The sequence below is a fragment of the Odontesthes bonariensis genome, chromosome 8 (genome assembly GCF_027942865.1).
Source record: "Odontesthes bonariensis isolate fOdoBon6 chromosome 8, fOdoBon6.hap1, whole genome shotgun sequence".
Lineage (NCBI taxonomy): Eukaryota > Metazoa > Chordata > Actinopteri > Atheriniformes > Atherinopsidae > Odontesthes > Odontesthes bonariensis.
Window position 1 is genome coordinate 27288473 of NC_134513.1, and position 24512 is coordinate 27312984.

General features: G+C 41.6%; 5 non-coding genes across 5 annotated transcripts; all 5 read right to left on the reverse strand.

The window, feature by feature from the left end:
• Window positions 1–11919: 11919 nt before the first annotated feature.
• On the reverse strand, window positions 11920–12030 carry trnal-caa (transfer RNA leucine (anticodon CAA)). The gene is made up of 2 exons: window positions 11993–12030; window positions 11920–11965 (listed from the first exon to the last, which is right to left on the reverse strand). It is a non-coding gene; the product is annotated as a tRNA-Leu (tRNA).
• A 529-nt stretch (window positions 12031–12559) lies between these two features.
• Window positions 12560–12632, reverse strand: trnak-cuu (transfer RNA lysine (anticodon CUU)). Its single transcript has one exon. It is a non-coding gene; the product is annotated as a tRNA-Lys (tRNA).
• A 716-nt stretch (window positions 12633–13348) lies between these two features.
• Window positions 13349–13459, reverse strand: trnal-caa (transfer RNA leucine (anticodon CAA)). The gene is made up of 2 exons: window positions 13422–13459; window positions 13349–13394 (listed from the first exon to the last, which is right to left on the reverse strand). It is a non-coding gene; the product is annotated as a tRNA-Leu (tRNA).
• A 529-nt stretch (window positions 13460–13988) lies between these two features.
• trnak-cuu (transfer RNA lysine (anticodon CUU)) lies at window positions 13989–14061 on the reverse strand. The gene has a single exon. It is a non-coding gene; the product is annotated as a tRNA-Lys (tRNA).
• A 716-nt stretch (window positions 14062–14777) lies between these two features.
• trnal-caa (transfer RNA leucine (anticodon CAA)) lies at window positions 14778–14888 on the reverse strand. Its single transcript has 2 exons — window positions 14851–14888; window positions 14778–14823 (listed from the first exon to the last, which is right to left on the reverse strand). It is a non-coding gene; the product is annotated as a tRNA-Leu (tRNA).
• Window positions 14889–24512: the final 9624 nt, after the last annotated feature.

The following is a 24512-nucleotide window of genomic DNA, read 5'->3' on the forward strand; positions in this document are numbered from 1 at the left end:
ACATGTGAACAAGATACATAAATGTCTGAATTGGCTGTAAATATTAGACCATCCTGGGGGCTTTCCATGACTGTTGCAGGCTTGATCAAAACCTAGGAACCCTGCAGAATACTCAAGCCACATCGCACAAACACCATTTAACTTAGCTCCTGTGTGAAGTATACGTGAGCAGAGAGTGACATAATCAGAGTCATTTCACTCATGCATATGAACTCGAGATAGTCCAGGTCCAAGGGCAGTCGCTGCAATGCCTGCTCCAACCTGGACTGCAGTCGGTCCAGAATATGCCTGCTCAACATCACGTCCTGCCATAGAGGAATTGAAGAGATTATCATTTATACCTCCCCCATAAGCAAGTGTATAATACATTCTGTGCAATTTATGAACTCCAAAAATATACAGATGTAGAAATATCCAGTATCCAAATGTCTTTATAAGCCTTAAAGGAGAACTGCGGTGTTTTCAACATTAAGCCTCTTTTATGAGTCATCTGCCATGTTTTAGAACCCCCCTCACCGCTTTTTTGAATTTTACTGCTGTCTCCGGTATTTGCCTAATTTTGATTAATCTCAAACTGCTTCAGAATGGCAAGTCACATGCATGTCCAAAAAGATCCGTAAAAGCACCATAAACGTCCGTTTTCAAAATCATCAACTCACCGGAGTTGTTACTGGTGTGCACTGGTAATCCATATCAAATTTTGTTGCGAAAAGTTACTTCTGTCGTGTTTTATTTGGCAGCTCGTTCATGCTCGAACTATTTTCTTAGCGGTGGCGGAGTAATATCAACGAACATCCAGTACAAAATGTCGCAGAGGTGTGACAATTGGGCACGATTGTCCTGTAGTGTAGTTTTTATATATATTTTTGCTGTGGTAAAGTCTTAATTTTTATTCTTAGAGGTCTTAAAAGGTCTTAAAAGTCATTAAATTTGTTGATTAAAAAATGTGCAGATACCCTGTCAAAGAGTGTCTAGTTACTTTATAAACTGTCTCAAACAGTGGCGAAAGTTCATAATGGACATGTAACCTTTGAACAGTTAAATTTAAATGATTTAGTCAAAGATCGTCCAGTTAACATATCTTTGGATCTGGAGGACATAGTATCAGCATTTGCACAAGCCAAGGCCCGTAAGCAGCATTTGTAAAAGCAGTGCATACTGTAAATTGGGCTTATGAGGAACTTACTACTGTATATACTTTGTAAATATGTACTGTAAATATTTTGTAAAAAGTTTATGTTGGGTTTTCAAAGTAATTTGCGGTATTTTATTCAGTTTTTATTTTATTTTATTATTAGTCTTTTTTAGTTATTTATTTATTCTTTACATTAATATTTTAAAAATAACAATGTTTTTCATGTTTGGAATAAAAAGAGGTTTTATTTCATACATTTTTTGTTGGTGACAGATGTTTTGGTGACGAACACTGGTCGGTATGGACCCCTAGGATTTTTTTGCTTGGGGCCCCCACAGACTCTAGAATCGCCACTGGGTGAGTGGAGGAGGGAAACATCGAAACACTGAGCTACGCTTTTCAAATTGAACAGACTGTGCGCGCTTCCCCGTACCGGAAATCAATTTCTGGCAGCAATCAACTTTTGGCACGGCACCTGTCATTTCACATCGTTAGGCCTATATGACCGCTTATATGACGACATTGAGAAACTTTTGCTACATCGTGAAATTGCCGATATCTTTAATTAACTTACCTGAGCATAAGCATTTGACTCTATCCTGTTTTTCCTCCATCAGTACCAACGTGTACCCACTGAGTGTCGTTGGCGCTCAGATCCCGGCCGGCAGAAATTGCTGCTCCTTGATTGGATGGTTGGTTGGCGCGTGGGTGGGCACCGGGTTGATTGGCAAGTCAGTAAGCAACGTGCTGATTGGCTATTCACTCAGGCGCCAAAACAACCTGTGTGAAGTCGGCAACCCATATGTTGAAAATATGAATAAAAGCATTTTGTTTTTTGTTTGTGCATCGTTTGTGCACGATTGTGCAGGCAAAATCAGCGTTTGTGCACAAACCGTCTTTAAGATATTTAACTTTTAAGAGGTTGGTGACCTTAGGTCACTCAGCACCCCATCAACCTCCGAATGACTCGAAAATGGTTGGAATCGTTTGTGCACGTTTGTGCAGGCAAAATTTATGTTTGTGCACAAATAGTTTTTTTTTTTATTTAACTTTTAATTTTTTGAAAGTAGGTCACTCAGCACCCCATCAACATGTCTTGGCAGTCATTATTTACCAGAGGTGTAAAAATGTTGAACATTGCAGCACACTGTTGTGATTATATACCCCTATTTTGCACAACATAAGTTAGCATTGGTCAACTGATCAAACATTAGTATTTATGCAATCACAAGGGTTGTCTTCATATTTTCAGAGTGGTAAAGCATGATTAAGTTTAATTTTGATAAATAGTACCACTCCCTATTTTAAATGTCTAGCTGTATATCACCATGCATATACACCAAAGTTCATTCTCTTGTCTGCAAAGTAAAAGCGTAAACTACAACACAAATAAAATGCAACATGCATGCACTTCATACTTTACTGGCACAATGAAGGAAGTGCTTCATGTGTACTGTGCAAAAAATAATGGCCTGGGAAAATGGTGAAATGTATCAATTTGCTACAGGGTGGGAGGGCCTTGGGCCCGGGAAAATGATGAAATGTATCAATTTGGTACAGGGTGGGAGGGCCTTGGGCAATAACACTCAGTTTACCTTAAATACAAAAACCATTTCTGCAGCACCAGCCATCTGGCCAAAGTAACTAATTTATATCTATACACTGTTAGATACTGCTATCTTAAATGCCTTATATCTCTACATATCGATGATTGATTTAAAGACAACTACAAATCCAATTCCTAAACGTTCGGGACACTTAGGCCTAAGATGTAAACATAATTTTGTGCAAAGATTTGTGTGAAAGACACATATCAGTGTTAAAACCAAAATTGCAGGGAAATAAAGGGATTAAGAGGAGTTTTATTTTATTTTAGTAAGCTGTAATAGCTGCAAAATGTGGACCGACATCATATTGAGAACAGTATAACTACAGAAACACAAGAGAACACTTACAGAACACAGTGGCCCTCATTTATCAAGCCGTCTTAGAAAGCATCGTAGATATGAGCGGAGAACTCGTCGTACGCAGAGGCTCAAGTGAGATTTACAGAACATGCGTACCACACCAATCCCATCGTAAGACCGAGCGGCTGTTGATAAATCCGGTGGCTGAAATCCATCGTAATGATCCTAACCACGCCTTCTACAAAAGGGGGCTGAGAGGCCGCACCTCTAGAATTTGCGACATGGATAGACGAAAGGCGGCAAAGAAATGCTGTCAACAGCGTTGGCGATGTAAATCGCAGACCGGACGAGGTATGTATTTTCCCCTACTGTGATAGTCAATAAAATGTGATAAACTCCAGATTAAATTAAATCTAAAATTGAACAATGTTTTACTTTTTCTCCAGTAAGGTCAGGAAGAAGTGGTCCGATATGAAATTGGCCAAAAAAGAAGGTCGCAGCTCTCCGACGCAGCATATCACAAACGGGGGGGGGGGGTCCAGGTTTGGATTTGAGTGCCTTGGAGGAGAGGGTGGCTGGCCTGATCGGAGCTACGTCCTCATCAGGCGTGCCAGGGAAACTTGACACTGATGCGCCCATGCTAGAGCTCGAGAATGGTAAGAATGACTGCACACCCAAGACGTTTAAATAAAACAGTTGCTTTAATTTTCAACACAAATGAGGTTCCTAATCAAACTAATATTTTTCATTCACAGATGAATCCGAAGTGGCATCCGGGCAACCTGACCCGCGCGACGAATACGCGGCCCCGTCAACATCCGAAGCGTCTGCCTGCCTCTGCCCCCCCCCGGTCTGCAGCGTCACACCGGCCAGCCGTGTTGACCACAGAGGTCCTAGAAAGACAAACAGAGATCGTGAAGTGGATGATGGCTTTAACACACACCATGCAGTACATTGAAAGACATAAATGAAACACGGAAGTCACAGAATAAATGCTGAAAGAAATCGTTCTCCTTTCTTTTTTCCTTGAATAACAGAATGCTTACCAAAAGTCAGAATCGCTGAATAAGTTCCTCTCTCCTCCTGAGCGCTCTTGGCTGTGCAGGCTGGTGGAAGGGATCTCTGGGTACGGGGTCCTCTGGATGTACATCTGGAAATGGCACTCCATTTTTTTGGGCAATGTTATGGAGATCCCCGCATGCAATAATAATATTACATACCTTTTCGGGCGGATAGGGTTCCCCCCGCAGCCGAGAGACAGATCCAGCTGCCCTTTAGGAGCCCTATTCACCTCTCCACAGTGGCACGCGTGCGCGAATGCGCAGTGTTAAAGCGCCTCTCCTGTTCGGTGTGAGGGTGCGCGGTTGAATAATGAGCCATCACTCTTCCAATTCCGGAGTTGTACTTGTTTAATTTATTTAATTTGCGTTTATGTTTATATTTATGTTGAAGTCAAATAAAACATTGGCCTTCTTTAAAGTGATAAGTCTGTAATTTTAACCTAGGGATTTGTTGCGACTCCTGAGCACGCACTAGTGACGCTGCTGTATTGCAGTCACCGCAAGTCAAAATGGAAAAGTGCGTACACGGCCTCAGACCTGTCGTGGCGATTTCATCTTTCCTGCGCTCACGGTGGATTTGATAAATGCCAACCTTTGCGCAGAAAAGAATGTACACACGACCTACGCACGTTTTTCGTCTTAAGCAAGTTTGATAAATGAGGGGCCAGTGAATGAAGGGTTTCACTAACTTAGTGAAAGATCAGAGTCCAAGACATGAAACACATGCGATTTGTTGCATGTATCAAATGAAAATATACATATATTTCCTCTAAACAATCAGAGGTGTCAAAAGTATTCACATTTACTACTTAAGTAGTTCAGAGAGAAACAGGGCCTTCTGGGCATATCTTTTTATATCAAGGTGTCCTCTCCTCACCAGGCACTGCACGAAAAGAGGGATTTGTGTCACTGTGGACGGCAGTGAACTTCCGCGAATTTGCCTAATTTTCGGACGCACCTGGGCGCTTGCAGGCAGACAAACTTTAAGTTTGTTGAGCGAGAAAATCGTCGGAAACGAACCCGACTCGCGGCGGGCTCTCACAGCGGGGTGCTAGTGGCTCAGCGATTAGCACCCCGCTGTGAGAGTGCCTGGACCTCTCACTGGCCTCGCTGGTATTGGATGAAAAAGGCACGTGATTACATAAAAAAGCTCCTGTAAAGCTGACCGCCCATTGGCCAATAAGGTTAATATATGCATACTTTATATATGCATATCACTCAGCAATTATGATTAATAATTGTGATTATGATTACTAATATTCCTGGGATGTTCGTGTACTTCATATATTCACGTCATTCTTATAAGCTGCACTATGACTAGGCTAATGCAGGCATGAATGACGTGAATCTATTGAGAATGAAAAAGGAAACTTTTTTTTTTTTAAAGCGCTTTTATTGCCACACCACACAATGTACATAGCTTACATTGTAATAAGAACCATGTTGATAATAAAGAATTGAAAACTATATACACACACACTGCTGTAGCCTACAATATACACAATAAGCCTAAACGCCGCCGTTTGGAATCCGCATTCTTCGCATTCCTCCGGTCCCTGCAGGGTCTGCGGGAGTTGTCAGACGTCCTCATCCTGGATCAGAAGCTGGCTTCTGGGAGCTGTTACCAATAAATAATCAAAACATAGTCTATCCATGCACAGCATATTGACAACTTGTCTATAAAGTAACAAAAGTCATATTGACAGCGTATATGTTCTTACTCTCTTTCACTCTTCTGTGGTGAGACTGTGAGTATTTCGGGTTGGCTTCAAGACGCGCCTGTAGCACAGCACACAGGTCCGTCACGCAGCTAAAAAAAACAAACAAGAGGAATGAATAAAATGACCAGTGCTTAAAAGTATCAGTACCAGCCGTGGTAAAAGTCAGCGCCGCTCACCCTCGATAGTGTCCCCGTTTACCTCTCTGAAGTTCGGACTGTTTGACACCGCCTCCTTCAAGCGACTCGTTACATCCATATTGTGAGGTGACAGTAGCCTGTAAAAACAAAAGGCCTATGGTTAATAAAAAAAAACTGCATTGACGTAACGTAACATCGGGTCCAACTCAACTAGATATTGGGAGAACAGTCACTTATTCTTACCCTTGACCTGGATTATAATGCCACTGTGAGTTATGCAGGCGGCGAACTGCTTCCTATAAATTGAAAACACGAAATTCATTTTTTTAAATAAAGCAACTCACACTGGTTTTCACGTGATGGACACAATTAAGTTGAGTTTAGCCTAAAGCCACAGTCAATAACCTACTCTTACCGCGATTTTCGGATTCTGTATCCGCCTTCTCTTGGGGGTGCGCTCTTCAACTTCTCTGGAATGTAACTCCAGTGCGTTCTCGACGGCCATCTTACCTCCAACCTAGCAAATCTCTGGTCGATTCCCTCCAGAACCCTCTCCACGACCGTATCCACAGTGCTGGCCACCATACGAGACATCCCGGTCATAGCATTCAACAGGACTTTCATTTGATCTGCCTGTAAGCAAGTGAGTAAGTAAGTTTAATATACAGCACATTTAAAATCAGCGAGAACTGTCCCAAGTGCTGTACAGTGTCAACAAGTCTAAAATTAAACAATCAAATGGTCATGTGCAAGTAGAAAAAAACACACAAACCTGTAGACCCGCAGAGAGTTGCTGGTGAGTTGAAAGCAAGTCGTCTTCCAGCCATTGTATTCCGCAAACCAGGGCAGTTTTCACAGCAAGGGACTCTGTCTGCCTTTCTGTCTGCCTTTCTGTCTGCCTTTCTGTCTGCCTTTCTGTCTGCCTTTCTGTCTGCCTTTCTGCCGCCAGATCTGCTCCTTAAACTTTTTGTTTACACTGCACGACACAATGTTTCTCATACGTGATTGAACGAGAGCTTATGCGAGCCGTTAAGCTCCACCAATCATATGCGTATACGTCATTACACGGAATACTCGCGAGACAACCTCCCGTCCTTTTGCTATTTAATGTTGTCTGACCACAGCTGGCAATTTGCACTGTTTTGACACAAAAATGGACTCTGCAAGGACAAAGAAAAGACCTCGGCGATATTGTGACCATTGTGACACCGAATACACAATAAAACACTGAGCGCACTACTGCACATTATGTATACAGGCCAGATTTCTATATTTTTATTTCTATTTTATTTAAGAAACCTTTTAGAATATTGCTGTTGCATGCTTATTTTATCTTTATCTTATCTTTATTATTATACATTTGGACATCCAGTGCGGGCAACAAAGAAAATAATTTCATTGTTCAGGGAAACACGTTTCTAATTGCACACATGACAATAAACCTTTGAAACCTTGAATCCTTGAATTTTGCCCACAAAAAGCGGTTACAAAAGAGGTGTTTGGGAGAAAAAAAAACAGATATGCATCACCTGTCACCAGCAGACAGCGTGCACCTCTTCTTTTTCAAGACAACACAGCAACAAACTTGGCTGGAGTTGGAGGTGATGGTGATGAACGTGTAGAAACAGGCCTGCCCACCCCCCACCTCACCTCACCCCACCCCACTTGAAATGACTGTGGCAGCTCCTGACCTGATCACTGGCATTTACATATTAAAGGCTCTCCTAAGTAGGGGAGGGGAGGGGGGCATGGGGGAGCAGTTGCCAGTCTCAATTTGCGACAATTTGGGCCAAGTTTTCACTTTTACCACCGCAAATGCAGGGGCTCAACGTATGCGGACATGTAAGGGGCCACATACATCCACAAATCCCTCTTTTCATGCAGTGAGGTGTGCACATTCCAATTGTACAGATGCTCTCAGAACGCCATGACATTGGTGCAATTGCAAATTGGTTAACTGACTGGCAAAGAAGTGGTGCAGCCGTGCCATGAGAAGCAGTGAGCGACTTCTCTCTTGCGTTGTTGGGAGGACTTGTCAAAGCATTCACCACCTGCCCTGATCTGAAGTCCTACATCAACCAGTGCTTTGGAGTGCTGCAGGGAAAAGATTCCAACACACTACCGCCCAGCTACATCAGAGTGGATGTTGCCCACTGTATGAAATTGATCAGTCGATGGGAGTGCCTCCGCAAAAAGGGTAACCGCGTGAGGGACTTCTATTTGAGGGCTATGGGCCAGCTCATCCAGGTCACCTCTCTTGATGAGGCCAGACAGCTGATCAGTTCAATCACAGTTGTGGCATTGAGTGAATCTGAGGGCATGGGTGGTCAAGGTATGCCTGTCAGTTCAGAGACCTGCAAGCTGTCCATCAAAAACCTCATTGCCAAAGGTTCATCAGCTGAAGAGAAGGGGATTGAGGATCCAATGGCAAATGTAGAGGATGAGGACATGGGTCAGATGAAGGAGTGCCAAACTAAATCTCAAATGTGGGCACTGGAAATATGCGAGGAGAGTTGGCGTTTGGCGTCGAGCGATGGTGACCGGGACAACTTGCACTTTCTCCCAGACCTTGTTCCACACCTGATCCGAATGGCAGCGTATCTGCCACTGTGGACTGCAGTCATGGTTCCACACTTTAAAAGTGTCCACATAACAAGTTCAGCCAATGTTGAGGCGGAATTTAAAAACGTGAAGAAAGGCCTCTTCAAGCATGACAGCTTGCCTCTCTGTGTGGACCGCTTTGTGCGACGCCATCTGGATCACATCGAAGGTCAAATGAAGTTGTCCGCCGCCAACATCAAGACAGAGCTGTCGAATGAGGACTCAGAGGAGACGGAAGAGCAGGAACCAGTGGAGAATTGGAGAGGTCTGGTTGCACCACCTAGAAAAAGAACATCATACCTAACACCATGTCCTGAATGGCAACATATGACTACAAAACAAAAGAAAACACAAATTGGGCTTTTGAGAAATGGCAACTACTTAGCCAACCACACAATTAAAACTGGAAAGGCACAGCTTTCAGTTGTGAACACCTGTGCGTTCGACTCCTTTTGCCAGTGCCTCTGCTGCGCCGACTGCGACAGTGAAAGATTCAGCACATATGTGCAAGGGATCAATCAACCTGTACTGGATCTGGTTAAATCCATTGTGACCAGTGGCATTAACAGCACCACATACAGGCAGAGGGCACTGATCTTGGAGCAGATGTTTTCTCATGAATCATTGAAATCTGGGGCACACCAAATTAATGCAGCATGGAATGTTGCACGAATAGTGACAGACACAATGAAGAATGTTGACACACTGACCTTCACCTCTCACTGCACTTCTCCAAACTGTCCATAGCATGAATCAAGGAGCTTGCCTCTTGTCCCTGTGAATGTCAAAACTTTGGGCAGAAGGGGAAAAAAAGATCTCCAGGCAGCAACTGAAGATGGCCTCCATGTCCACCCCGCAGAGTGCCATCAGCCAGTTGATGCAGCTGACTCCTCATCCGAAGTGCCAAGGTGTGATGGTGTGGTTACACACACTTATGGTACAGGAGAGGCCCTGTTTGTGGAGTTGGGAACAAATCATCACTTCATGCTCAATCAATTTCCAGTGAACATCATGCTACAGCAGGAGCAGTTCACACTCAGGGGCATTGTTGCTTTTCGGCCGGGGTCAAGCAAAAAAGCAATTGGGTATTATGTGGCCCTCTGTCGGCGATCCTCATGTAAATGGGAGGAATATAATGACCTGGCCAAACGGGTCACAATTGCCACAGAAAAGTCTGTCATCCTACCGCATGTTGTCATCTACACCAAAGATTGATTTGGTTCAACCGCCCTGACTGAGGAAAATGTTTTTGCTTTGGAGGTCCGTCACAAAAGGACAACAAACCCGTCTTCCACTCACAAGTTACCCCCCACGTTTGAATCACTGTTGCTGCAGAGGCAGTTTGACTGGTTTGGAGCCACCCACAGCCTGCAGTTTTCTGAACGTTGCACTGCCAGACAAAACGTTTCATGTTCTAGTCTGGCTTGTTTAAACCAAACTTATTTACAGTTTTAGTTACAGTCTGATAATTTCTGTTCACATCAAATAAATGATTCAACAACAATACATACATACCTAGATAAAATAAGTAATTCACTGACCATGCCATGAGATGAACTCAAGGTGACCTGCTAAAAGGTCAGGCCTAAAAAAAAGAAGTTTGGTTCCGGTTTTGGCTGCAACAAGTTCTGAATCTCGTCGAACATGGAACGTGACTGAACAGAAGCCTTCTTCCAACAAGACGAGATGATATAATCAATGTTAATTTAAAAAGAATGTGCTTACTCATAACGTTGCCGATGTATTGCATTTTGAGGCAGGTGGTAATCTGTCTGTGTCAGCATATTTTCCTTTCTAAGTCTAAGTTTGTATTATACAATTATACAAATAAACACATAATCATTAAATACAAAATTGACACGTTAAAACCAAACAGCTCGACGAGAAATGAAACACACACATATCTCGCTGGCTGCACATAAATCAGGGGGAATGAGTCTTCTTATTTAACCAAAAAATATCTTCCAAAAATCAAATATGGAAAATACTTGGCTTATACCTTATACCTTATAACTTAGTGTGAACTTATAACTTAGCGTGAACTTCTTAAATCTTTCGTTTTCTTCCTTCTGTAAATTGCGTCCCCTGCGCAACAGGTGGCTAACGTTGGATCCCACCCAGTACACAACACAAATAACTCTATACAAAAATAAACCACATGAATAAAATATTTAAACAAACAAAAATAACATACACAGCAGTTATAAACTATTTGTGCAAAAACATTAATTTTGCCTGCACAAACGATGCACAAACGATTCCAACCATTTTCGAGTCATTTGGATGTTAATGGGGTGCTGAGTGACCTAAGGTCACCAACCACTTAAAAGTTAAATATCTTAAAGACGGTTTGTGCACAAACGCTGATTTTGCCTGCACAATCGTGCACAAACGATGCACAAACGAACCAAAACGCTTTTATTCATATTTTCAATATAAGGGGTGCCAACTTCACACAGGCGTCAAAACAGGGTCAAAATTTGTACTCGTAACTTGAGTTTTTTAAACTTGTAACTTCAGGGTCGTACTTGAAGGTGGGGAATTTGTGTGTCTGTCGGATTTAGTTTTACACATACACAAAATGTTTTTACAATTTCAAAACTTTGTTACACATGCAAAAAAAAAATTACAACTTCAAAACTTTGTTACACATGCACAAAATGTTTTTACATAGACACAAAATATTTTTAAAACTTCAAAACTTTATTACACATCATTGTACAAGTACAAAATCTTTCTGACCCTTATTTGATCGCATAGAACTCCACTCGACTGGATCCCACTCAGCTGTTAGGGTTTTCCAAGAGGTAATACCACCTGGCACAAGGTGGAACATTTTTCGCACCTACTCGGTCGAGGTCGAGTTGAGTCCAGCCAAAAATGTGACATTTACAGACTGCAGGCAACTGATTGGCCAGGGAGTGATGTCACTGGATGAGTCATGAAAGCCACTCCTTAACAAGAACCCGGCAACAGCAACAGTTGGATTTGATGTATTCTGTGATCATCAACGAGGTGGATTACTAGACGCAAAGACACAGACCAAGTAGCATGTATACCTTCAGCTTGATGTCCTAAATTGTTGTGTCATGTTTTGTCCAATAAAAGTGACATCACAGGACTTTTGGACCTCCTTGCTATAATGACCCCACCCACATTAAGGTGGTTGTGAGTAAGTACGAGTGGAAAAGAGCTTAATGTAGCAGGAGAACTGCCTCATCGCACATCAGAATTGTGTATGTTAATGGGAGGAACTGAAGGCCCGTCTTCAGAGATAAATGCCTTTTTTCACCATGACCTGACATGGCTTTCTTCACGGTCTTCTAATACGCAAGTAAGATTTAAGCAAGAAATTAGTGTCAGGAGTGGGATTTGAACCCACGCCTCCTTTTGGAGACCAGAAGTCCCTGTCCCAAGGAAGGAATGAAGCCTTGAGTCTGACGCCTTAGATAACTTGGCCATCCTGACACCATTACTTCCCTGACTGTGTAAAATATGACAAACGTGAACATAAATGCAAAATGCTACTCCACTTGACTATATTCGACTCAGGTTTTAGGGTTTTCCATGAGGTAGTAACAGCTGGTAGCAGCTACATTTTTAGCACCTACACGGCAGGGATTCGAGTAGAGTCCAACCGAAAATGTGACGTCTACAGACTGCAGGCCACTGATTGGCCAGGGAGTGATGTCACTGGATGAGTAATGAAAGCAAGAGAGGGCCAGAGGCCATGGGTTGTTATTCAGATTTTCCTTCTTTTGTTTTAAAGTAAATGATCATACTTGAGCAAACGGGAAATACAGAAATGACATGAGCCCAAAGAAAGGTCAAAGTAATGTTCTTGCTCAAGTTTGAATGTTTTTTACTCATATTGTGCATTTCAGGAGGTTTGTGATCATTCAAAGAGGCACCACTGAGGACGCTGTGATGGTGGTAACAGAGTTGAACTTTGACTTTAAGTGCTGGATCAAACATCCGTTGATTATTAAAACTGCTACGCCCAACGTAGGGCTCGAACCCACGACCCTGAGATTAAGAGTCTCATGCTCTACCAACTGAGCTAGCCGGGCTATTCACATGGTATAAAACATGCCTTCTGAAAAAAAAAGAAGAGATAAATCAAGTCAAAGTCAACTTTCAGAGATTTCGAATGACATCGGAACACATTCCTTCCTTTTCAACCTCTACCTACTCCACTCGACTGGATCCCACTCAGCTGTTAGGGTTTTCCAAGAGGTAATACCACCTGGCACAAGGTGGTACATTTTTAGCACCTACTCGGTCGGGGTCGAGTTGAGTCCAGCCAAAAATGTGACATTTACAGACTGCAGGCAACTGATTGGCCAGGGAGTGATGTCACTGGATGAGTCATGAAAGCCACTCCTTAACAAGAACCCGGCAACAGCAACAGTTGGATTTGATGTATTCTGTGATCATCAACGAGGTGGATTACTAGACGCAAAGACACAGACCAAGTAGCATGTATACCTTCAGCTTGATGTCCTAAATTGTTGTGTCATGTTTTGTCCAATAAAAGTGACATCACAGGACTTTTGGACCTCCTTGCTATAACGACCCCACCCACATTGAGGTGGTTGTAAGTAAGTACGAGTGGAAAAGAGCTTAATGTAGCAGGAGAACTGCCTCATCGCACACCAGAATTGTGTATGTTAATGGGAGGAACTGAAGGCCCGTCTTCAGAGATAAATGCCTTTTTTCACCATGGCCTGACATGGCTTTCTTCACGGTCTTCTAATACGCAAGTAAGATTTAAGCAAGAAATTAGTGTCAGGAGTGGGATTTGAACCCACGCCTCCTTTTGGAGACCAGAAGTCCCTGTCCCAAGGAAGGAATGAAGCCTTGAGTCTGGCGCCTTAGACCGCTCGGCCATCCTGACACCATTACTTCCCTGACTGTGTAAAATATGACAAACGTGAACATAAATGCAAAACGCTACTCCACTTGACTATATTCGACTCAGGTTTTAGGGTTTTCCATGAGGTAGTAACAGCTGGTAGCAGCTACATTTTTAGCACCTACACGGCAGGGATTCGAGTAGAGTCCAACCGAAAATGTGACGTCTACAGACTGCAGGCCACTGATTGGCCAGGGAGTGATGTCACTGGATGAGTAATGAAAGCAAGAGAGGGCCAGAGGCCATGGGTTGTTATTCAGATTTTCCTTCTTTTGTTTTAAAGTAAATGATCATACTTGAGCAAACGGGGAATACAGAAATGACATGAGCCCAAAGAAAGGTCAAAGTAATGTTCTTGCTCAAGTTTGAATGTTTTTTACTCATATTGTGCATTTCAGGAGGTTTGTGATCATTCAAAGAGGCACCACTGAGGACGCTGTGATGGTGGTAACAGAGTTGAACTTTGACTTTAAGTGCTGGATCAAACATCCGTTGATTATTAAAACTGCTACGCCCAACGTAGGGCTCGAACCCACGACCCTGAGATTAAGAGTCTCATGCTCTACCAACTGAGCTAGCCGGGCTATTCACATGGTATAAAACATGCCTTCTGAAAAAAAAAGAAGAGATAAATCAAGTCAAAGTCAACTTTCAGAGATTTCGAATGACATCGGAACACATTCCTTCCTTTTCAACCTCTACCTACTCCACTCGACTGGATCCCACTCAGCTGTTAGGGTTTTCCAAGAGGTAATACCACCTGGCACAAGGTGGAACATTTTTAGCACCTACTCGGTCGGGGTCGAGTTGAGTCCAGCCAAAAATGTGACATTTACAGACTGCAGGCAACTGATTGGCCAGGGAGTGATGTCACTGGATGAGTCATGAAAGCCACTCCTTAACAAGAACCCGGCAACAGCAACAGTTGGATTTGATGTATTCTGTGATCATCAACGAGGTGGATTACTAGACGCAAAGACACAGACCAAGTAGCATGTATACCTTCAGCTTGATGTCCTAAATTGTTGTGTCATGTTTTGTCCAATAAAAGTGACATCACAGGACTTTTGGACCTCCTTGCTATAACGACCCCACCCACATTGAGGTGGTTGTGAGTAAGTACGAGTGGAAAAGAGCTTAATGTAGCAGGAGAACTGCCTCATCGCACACCAGAATTGTGTATGTTAATGGGAGGAACTGAAGGCCCGTCTTCAGAGATAAATGCCTTTTTTCACCATGGCCTGACATGGCTTTCTTCACGGTCTTCTAATAAGAAAGTAAGATTTAAGCAAGAAATTAGTGTCAGGAGTGGGATTTGAACCCACGCCTCCTTTTGGAGACCAGAAGTCCCTGTCCCAAGGAAGGAATGAAGCCTTGAGTCTGACGCCTTAGATAACTCGGCCATCCTGACACCATTACTTCCCTGACTGTGTAAAATATGACAAACGTGAACATAAATGCAAAACGCTACTCCACTTGACTATATTCGACTCAGGTTTTAGGGTTTTCCATGAGGTAGTAACAGCTGGTAGCAGCTACATTTTTAGCACCTATGTAACCGGTGGTGTTTATCTGCACCCTGCGTTGTGATTATTTTTGACTGATTACCACACGGACACAGGACCCGAAGTTTTCATCGGAGGCGATCTCCATTTATTTTCTGGAAACTCTGGAAACATGTACGGCACACACAGATATGCAATGAGAGGTGTGCCCCGATACAGCGTCTGTACAATTAAATCATAAAAGAAATAACAAACAATGAGTTTTTAAGCTAGCAATAAATAGCTTGTATATGCAGCTAGCACATATAAAAAAAGAAATATACATCAACATGTCGACAGTGTTATACCCATATGGAAAAGATATAGATAAATCTTACACAATTTGTATGTCCTTTGCCTGAAACTTGTATGTAAAGCATACAACTGTGAAACCAGATATAAGATCCTTAGTAAATCTGAACAAAATGAAACTTGTATGACTTGGGTATTTATAAGAACAATATATGACAGTAATGTTGCATACAATACCCTTAGTAGGAAAGTGTAATCTCAAACTTATATAAGTTGGACAATTATCAGTTAAACTAAACTGTTGCAAACATTATAGAAAATACTTGATTTGATTTGACAATGAATTTACAGGGAAAAGCACGAGTTGAGTAAAAGCAGGTTTTCATCTCGTAATGACAATGGACTGTTTTTTTTTGCTTTTTGCTAAGTCAAGCATTTTTGCAAAATATTGTATGTGTACATTTTAGGAGCAATTATATACAATCATATTCATTTCATTCTTGTAGAAATATTTTTAATTTTGCTAAAGATCAGCAGATTACATTAGAATAAGAATTAAATTTGTTAAAGTAGTAATTTGGACAAATATTTCCTTTTCTGCTCAAAATACTTGCTTGTTGGAACTGCACTAACTGTAACTGTAACCTTAACGTCACTTATGAGCTGCAGAGAGCGTGCATGTACATTTTTTTCCATCTCGTCAAAGTCCGTGTAGGAACGTTTCTCCGCAGCCAGTCTCTTTCTGTTGTGTTAGGTCCCACGACTATTCTTTTCGGCATGTCTAAAGTAACAGAAGCCAGTTCGACCCTCGGTTTACCACGCTGTGGAAAGCAAATGCCCACTCGAACCCATTTTACCCAGGAAGTTAAAAGTTTGTTTTTATCCCTGAGAGCGTTGATTTGCGAGGAGTATCAGGATACGTCAATCAAAGACACCGTAGGGCGGGTCATGCCCATCATTGATGCCAAGGTATACCTGGTAGCTATCAACGCGAGACCTTTGCACGATCACGCGGGAGTGCGTTATTTGACGGTTGATAGTTGACGGTTGATGCTCTCTCTGCATATCATCGCTCGATGGATACACTGCAGACAAATGAACCTCCCGTTAGTGGTAAGTAAATTTACGTATTGTAAGGAGTTAGCTTTTCTGTTTATGTAGAAGTTGTATGTACAGTTTTTTTCTGTTTCGTGATAGTTAGCTGAATGCTAAAAGGTACACATTAAACCAAGTGAGAAATGTGGGAATTCTCAGTTTAGAAGGCAGAGTTGTGCATATGATATTACACTTGCCTAAACCTACAGATACCCTGTAAAATAGAATAACCCCCCCCCCCCCAAAAAAAAGAAAAAAAAATGGTTAGATGGTGTATTGGTCATATATTGCTTAGCTAACCAATGATGGTTCATCATCTGCAGATTCACTGCTGTCCCTCCCTAGATCTTCACTGTCCAGCTCCACATCAGAGTCTGTCATTCCATCATCCAAGGTAATTAATTTCTAAAGAATAAATAAATACAGTGCATAAATTGGATCTACTGCCTCTCAGTTGTATGGCAGATATAACTTTTGTTTTTTCTGTCTTCAGTCTCTAGGGGTGAGCAAATAATATTTGAACCCTAAACACTCTCCTTGTTTAAATAGGTGGAGATCCATCCTGAGACTGGAGTCTTGGCAGAAAAACTGGCGTGGGCCTATGCAGTTAATGCAAATTGGGCTACAGTATTTGTGAGGCATCTTCTCACAGCAGTCTTTCCAGTGGAGATACTGCTGGTGAGCAATCTTCGAGGGGGGAAACGAGTCAGAGGAGATGATCGTCTACCTCTGGACAAAAGTAAACTGGATGCTATCAACAGTAAGTTTTCAACCTTTGACAATAGTACGCTTTTTTGTTGCTGATTTGTTCAATTCTATGAGAGGCATGGAGAACATATCTACACAACATTTCTACAATGTATAACTGTTAATGAAAAAATGCCTCTGTCAAATGGAAGAACCTAATTCATAGAATACTGTCTGATCTTCCTTTTCTTATATACTGTATTATATGCGCAGGTGTAATATTGGTCTTCTCATGACATGCTATTGTAGGCTACTACTATCTCTTGTCACGGCTAGATCCTGGCCGCCTGAAAACACGAGGACTCAATAGCAGACAGGTGATATTGAAATGAAAGGATTTATTCACAGACAGTGGAAATGCCAGATGAAGGCTTAATTCAGGGGTACTGGGAAAGCTGCAGGAAGAGGGATAAGGTTAGACGTAGCTCCAGGTTCCTGGGAAGTTGCAAAAGGTCAAATGCTTTTCCTTACTTTAGTCCAGGTGAGATCCAGATATGATCATGACATGAACACATTTAGAAAAATATTTTTTTTTCAGTCTGAAGTATAATCTTGCATTTCTTTATCAAAGGTATACAGTATGATGTATTTACTTTTAGTTACGTTCTCCATGCATCTCCAATACAGTGCAATAGAGCCAGCACCATTAGACTTTAATATAATGTCATATTAATAAGATCAATTGCTTCCAGATCAATAATTGTACTGTTATTTCTTTCCATTTCCCCCTATTCTTGTGTTCATAATATATAGGTGCAACGTTTGAGAGGTGGCCTGGGACCCAGCCCTCCAGCATTGGGAGCACAATCCATGGATCACAGAGCTCCAAGCTAAGAGTAAAATTATTTCTTCTTCCACCTGGAAGTAACTGTTACTGTTACAGTGTCACATTTGTAGCCAGGTTTTACCAGTTAGAGGGAAATTGTTATAAGTGAGCAGGTTTTTATCCCTAGTTTTACACATGTTGATGTTCACTACAATATCAATAAATAAACACAGCAAATAAAGTCCATTAAATAAAAAGTTAATACAATAACTTAAACAACACATGTTCAAAACATATTACTAAAATTTTCACACATGAAGAACAGCACTGGGCCCTGGTTCAACCCCAAAAACAGATTCAAGTTGCACCATAGACTCAATCAAACGACACACTGGCTTTATGACTCTGCCTATCCGAGAAGTAAGGCGATCATCCCGAACTAGAGCTAGCAGAGGATTGGGTTGAACCACCAGTGGCTGTGACAAGGGAACAGGCAATGGGGCTGAGGACTCGGCAAGAGGGGTAAGACCATCCAAAGGAAGGGAAACTGCCACAGAGGGAGATACAGGATACTCCAACCCAGCCGAACCATTGATGGAGGAATGCTCATGGACCCACGATGCAGTGCGATTATCATCCCAGGCAACAGCACTGGTGAGGGAACCAACGGGGGATGGCTCAGCTGACATAGCTGCAGCATCCAACGCCGACATCCCAGTGTCATGCCAACCAGTTGCAGGAGGACCACTGGCTAAACTAGTAGCACGCTCGGACACAGGGGCAGCATCACCATCCAAGACCACATCCAGGGGAAGGAAGTTTAGCTGGAGCAGCAGATTACGATGGACAACGCGTTCACTCCCCTCATGATCTCTGATTCGGTAGATATGCAAGTCCGGTTTTGATGCCACTACAGTGTAGACAACGGGAAGCCACTTATCTGAAGGCTTATGTTTCCCCCTGACACCTTTGTTGGCTAGCAGAATCTTGTCACCAACTCAACTCAACTCAAACTTTATTTATAGAGCACATTTAAAAAACAACCGAGGTTGACCAAAGTGCTGTACAGGATAAAAGCTGCATTAAAGGTAAAAGTGAATAATACAACCGTTCCAAGCACTTAAATCAATAGATACTAAAACACAGTGCAATAAAATTGAATAAAATAAGTTCAAATAAAATACTTTAAAATAAATAAAATAAAGATATAAAACAAATCAAAGTTATCAGCCAAGAGTCTACTTAAATATGATTAAAAGTCAGGGAGAAAAAGTGGGTTTTTAAGGAGGATTTAAAAGCCTCAAAAGATCCTACAGATCGAATGTGCCAGGGAAGGTTATTCCAGAGCCGAGGGGCCGCTGCCACAAAGGCTCGGTCACCTTTGGTTTTAAGTTTTGTTTTAGGGGGGACCAGTAGGAGCTGATTCGAGGATCTCAGTGATCTGGCGGGGGAGTGGATATGTAGGAGCTCAGTCAAATATTGAGGGGCTAAGCCATTAAGAGCTTTAAAAACAAACAATAAAATTTTAAAATCTATTCTAAAAGCAACTGGGAGCCAATGCAGCGAAGATAAGACCGGGGATATGTAGTCACGCTTGCGTTTACCAGTGAGGAGGCGGGCCGCTGCGTTTTGTATGAGCTGCAGGCGGCGCAACAGTGACTGATCGAGGCCAAAGTAGAGAGAATTACAGTAATCCAATCTGGTGTTAATAAAAGCATGGATTACAGTTTCCAAATCTCTACGTGGCAAATATCCTTTAACTTTAGATAAAACCCTCAAATGATAAAAACTGTTATACACAACCGAGCTAACCTGGCGATCAAATTTCAGCTTGTCGTCAAATATTACCCCAAGATTTTTTACAGTAGGCTGAATATTTACTGTTAGGGGGCCCAGAAAGCCAGCAGGAAAGTCCGCTGGACCGCATCCAAACATAATGATTTCAGTCTTTTTTTCATTAAGAATCAAAAAGTTTGCAGACATCCAGGATTTTACATCGTTTAGACAATCAAGTAGTGTCTGTACAGAGTCAAGGGATCCAGATTTCACAGGCAGGTAGATCTGGACATCATCAGCATAGAAATGAAAAGAAAGATTGTGCTTCTTAAAAATTGACACTAATGGTAACAAATATAGTAAAAAGAGAATTGGCCCAAGGATGGAACCTTGTGGGACCCCAAGAGTGAGAGGGGCCGATAATGAAGTGAATTCCCCTAGCTGCACAGAAAACCTCCGATCAGTCAAGTAAGACTGGAACCATGAGAGAGCAGAGCCTGTAATGCCCACCCACCACAAGACAGAGGTTGCCCTTTAACCTTCTTATCATACTGGGCACACTGATGCCTCTGCTCAGCAGTACTGTTCTTTTGAGCCAGTGCCATGGTACAATGTAGATCAGCCAATAGGGACTTCACATAAGCATCATAGTCACACACTGAATCATCATGCAGTACGTTTTTGAAGAGAAGGTCAACCGGCAGCCTGGGAACCCTCCCGAACATCAAGAAGAAAGGCGCAAACCCAGTGGTTTCATGAACGGTGCAGTTATATACAAAAGTCATGGTCTGAATCATCTGCGGCCATTTCTGCCTGGAACGAAGGGGAAGAGATCTCAGCATGTTACCCAGTGTGCGGTTGAACCTTTCTGTACCGCCATTACCCATAGGATGGTAAGGTGAGGTATGGGACTTGTCAACGCCTGACAACTGCAACAACTCAGCAATCAATTCACTTTCAAAGGTAGCCATAAACGCAAAAGAAGTTGTCCCAGAGTTTCTTCGCCACTCTCTTAGCTGTTTGATCTCGACAGGGAAAGGCATGAGCAAGTTTGGTGAAGTGATCTGTGATTACGAGAACATCCATAGACTTGTTGTTACTATCCTCAGCTGACCAAAAATCAATACAAACAAGCTCCAGAGGGGCACATGTTTTGATGCTCTCCAGCGGAGCTCTTGCGGAAGGCTCAAGGGTCTTACTGAGGATGCATCTGTGGCAGTTCCTCACATGATTGCGAACATCCTTTTCCATATCTTACCAGAAGAACTGCTGGCGGGCCAAAGAAAGAGTGCGAGGCTGACCTTGATGACCGGCGTCGTCATGAACACCTGCAAGTGCGTCTGCTTTCAGTGGCTCTGGTACAACAAACTGGAACCTTTTGTGTTTTGTCAGGGGTTCCTTTATGACCCTGTACAGGATATCGTTCATAAGTGTCAGTTTGTCCCACTGCTTCAGAACCCTCAGAGTCTGCACACTTTCACCGCAGCGTTCACGCCTAGAGGGCCTGCGTTTCCGTCCGACATAGTGAACAACCCGTGAAATGAGTGGATCTTGTTGCTGATGAGACTGGAGGTTATCATATTGTTTACAATTTATTTTGATAATATGTTTAGAATTCAGATTTATTGATGCCATGATAAATTCTAATGAACAATGTTCAGTGGAGTTTATTTACTGCTGGACTGTTAATTTCACTCATTTTTCTTTTATTAGTCCAATGCGAGGATCAATAAACATGAAAACATGAAAATACGATTAAATGTGTTTCGTGTGTACAGTTTAATGATACAAATGATACACTTTTTTATGTGACTGCTGTCCTAAAGAAGCATATTGTCACACCCAGGGAATGCAAGACGCAGGAGCAGGTGATGTTCAATCCACAAGCTTTATTTGGAGGAGCAGGTGTTTCCAAAAACTCTCCAAGAGAGAACAAAACTAAATAAGTAATCAATAATATATATACTTCTCCCAAAATGAGAGAGCATATCTATGAAAATTTATCAAAATAATAATCACTCCACTAAGGAGGAAAACAAAAAGATTATCAAACTTTAATCTTTTACCTTAAAGTCACTCCTGCTGCGGAGGAAAACAAAAACCTCTCCTGTAAAATAGAAGGCACTACAATATGAAATCTTATCCAAACAAAAGATCACTCCACTTGGAGGAAAAAGCAAGAACACTATAAAACTTAAACTATGCTTAATCAAGGCTATCTTATTAAAGTTATCAAAAACCAAAAACTCTCTTAGCGAGGAATTGATCAGAACAATGGCTTGGTACATGGACTATGGTTTATCAAAGGCGAGAGTGAAGCACGTTGGGAACAACAGATACAACACACTGGCACAAGACAAGGGGAGACGCTGACTCTTATACACACAGGGTTAACAGGGAACAGGTGGAATCATTCATGCAACAATCAGACTGGAACACGAGAGGAAGGGCAAGTGACCTGAAACTAGAGGAGAGTTAATCTTTCAAAATAAAACAGGAAATGACAAGACAAAAAACCCACTTGACCTCAACGCGGTGTGACACATATTAGACATTGATATTTTGTTTAACAGCTGTATTTGTGTTTGTGGGGCTATAATTGCATTTATTATGATGTGTATTTTTCTACTAAATAAATTATATAATTACTTCAACAAAGATACACATTGTTTGAGTGTGTAATATTTTTGACACAATTGACTGCTTCTTCCGTCATACAAGATTTTAAATTTAAATTCGAAATACAGAAATTATAAACACAGTACAAATACAAAGTGAAGCATAAATGGGATTCGGGAACACGAAGGCAGGACATAAAGAAAACAAACCAATACAGGGCATGATTAGCCATAGTGGTGCAAAGGTAACTACTCGATTTGATTCTTTTCATCCTGGTTGTGATCAGTGTACTTATCAACACAGTAAAAGATGGATCCTCAGCTTTTCAGTAGTATTTTTCAATACAAAGTGCATGGTTCATATGACAGTGGTTTGTCAAAACCTCAAATGAATAAACTTCGTATTATTACTCACAGGCAGACTACATGGCAACTGCCACTGGAACGAACATGACTATGAGGTGGATACACTATGAGGTGGATACGATTCAGTGAAGGATAGGGGCACGGACCTATCCTCTAGGGCTACAACCACAGACATAATATACTTAGACATTGGTAATTAGACGCCTCATAGACTGACGCTGCCTATTGGAGCAGACGTATCGGCACGGCCGCCATCTTGGCTGGGTCTCCAATGCCCCCACATTGCATTTATTTCGACTGAGGATGATGTATATCCCCAACTACAATAATCATTACTCTCCGAATATTTACCGGATTTTCAGTTTGCTTTGTTACAAACGACAGAGATTTAGTTGTCACACATTAAAAATATGTGCTCTCAAGCTGAAAGACTTTGTATTATGCTCTTTAACAAAGACATATGGTAGGCAATGGCATGTTGATAAATGTATAAATTAATTTATTTACAATGTCGATGGAGATAATTATTAGAGCTTCCAAGTGGGTTGTAGGTGGAGAGAGACGTCAGGATGGCATGCGCCTTACACCAATTAGAGCATACATGGATGATATGACGTTGGTGACTACAACACTTATAAATTTGTCATGTCTTTGGGGTTTCACCATGTTTTAGTTTCTGCTTAAGTTCTTAGTTTTCTCATGTTTTAGGTTCAGGTCTTGTTTTTAGTTTTTTCCATGTCCTGCCCTGCCATCAGCCTCACGTCCCTCACCTGTGTTTTCCCCATCAGCTGCACTCCATCCCTAATCACCCTCCACAGTATTTAGTTTCCAGGTTCCCTCATTGTTTTGTCAGCTCCTTAACCGTCGTCCATGGTCCATGTCACAGTAAGCTTGTATTTATCCATGCCAAGTCAAGTCTTTTGTTTTTTGTCACAGTCTTGTTTTGTTCACAGTCTCGTTAAGATTTTTGATATCCGGCTAAGCTGCGATTTTTGTTAAAACTTTTGTGAAAATAAATCAAGTTTTGTTCTACAAGGATCTGCATCCGCATCCTTCCTCCACACCCACCCATTTTGACAAAATTGATATATCTGAACTCTATAAATAGATGGAAATGTCTATATAAGTGGATATTGCAGTGTTATAAATATTTATGATTCTTACATATGGCCTACACTTATATACACTGCTCAAAAAAAAAGGGAACCCCTAAATAAAACAATGTAACTTGAAATCAGTCACACCTTTGTGATTGAGGTGATTTAGTTAATTGAGATCTAGCATTGTGTTATTTTTGTGTTCCCTTTACTTTTGTGAGCAGTAGACATAAAATATTCTTCTTTCAACAACTTCTTGAAACAACTTATTACTGTCTACCATTGCTCGAAAGTAAGTGTTTTCATCTTATGACAATTTTTTTCTAGCAGAAAGCCTGTTCTACTTGAAAGGACCAGGAAAAAATACTAAAATAAAAGTAGTCCGTGGTGCCGAAGAAGCCAATGCAGTTTTCTTGGATTTCCACGCAAGCGACTCAGGAGGTCACACTGGCCAGAAAAAAACGTGAGATGCCATTTCTCTGCGTTTTTATTGGCCTGGAATGACTCGTGACATCGATAAATGGGTAAAAACACATGTAGATGAATTTTATATCTGTAGAATTCTCATCTCTTCTACAAAACGATTGCCTACAAATAGCTTTGTAAAGTCCTGTACAGGTGTGAGGAGCACATGAGATGGGCAGATCTGATCATATGCAATATTCTATAAATTCTTTTTTTTTTTACGTCATTATGTATTTTTTTCTTACAGGTATCGTGAAGTTATTAGACACTTTTAACTTAGTTACATTAAATTTAGTTAGATGAAATCTT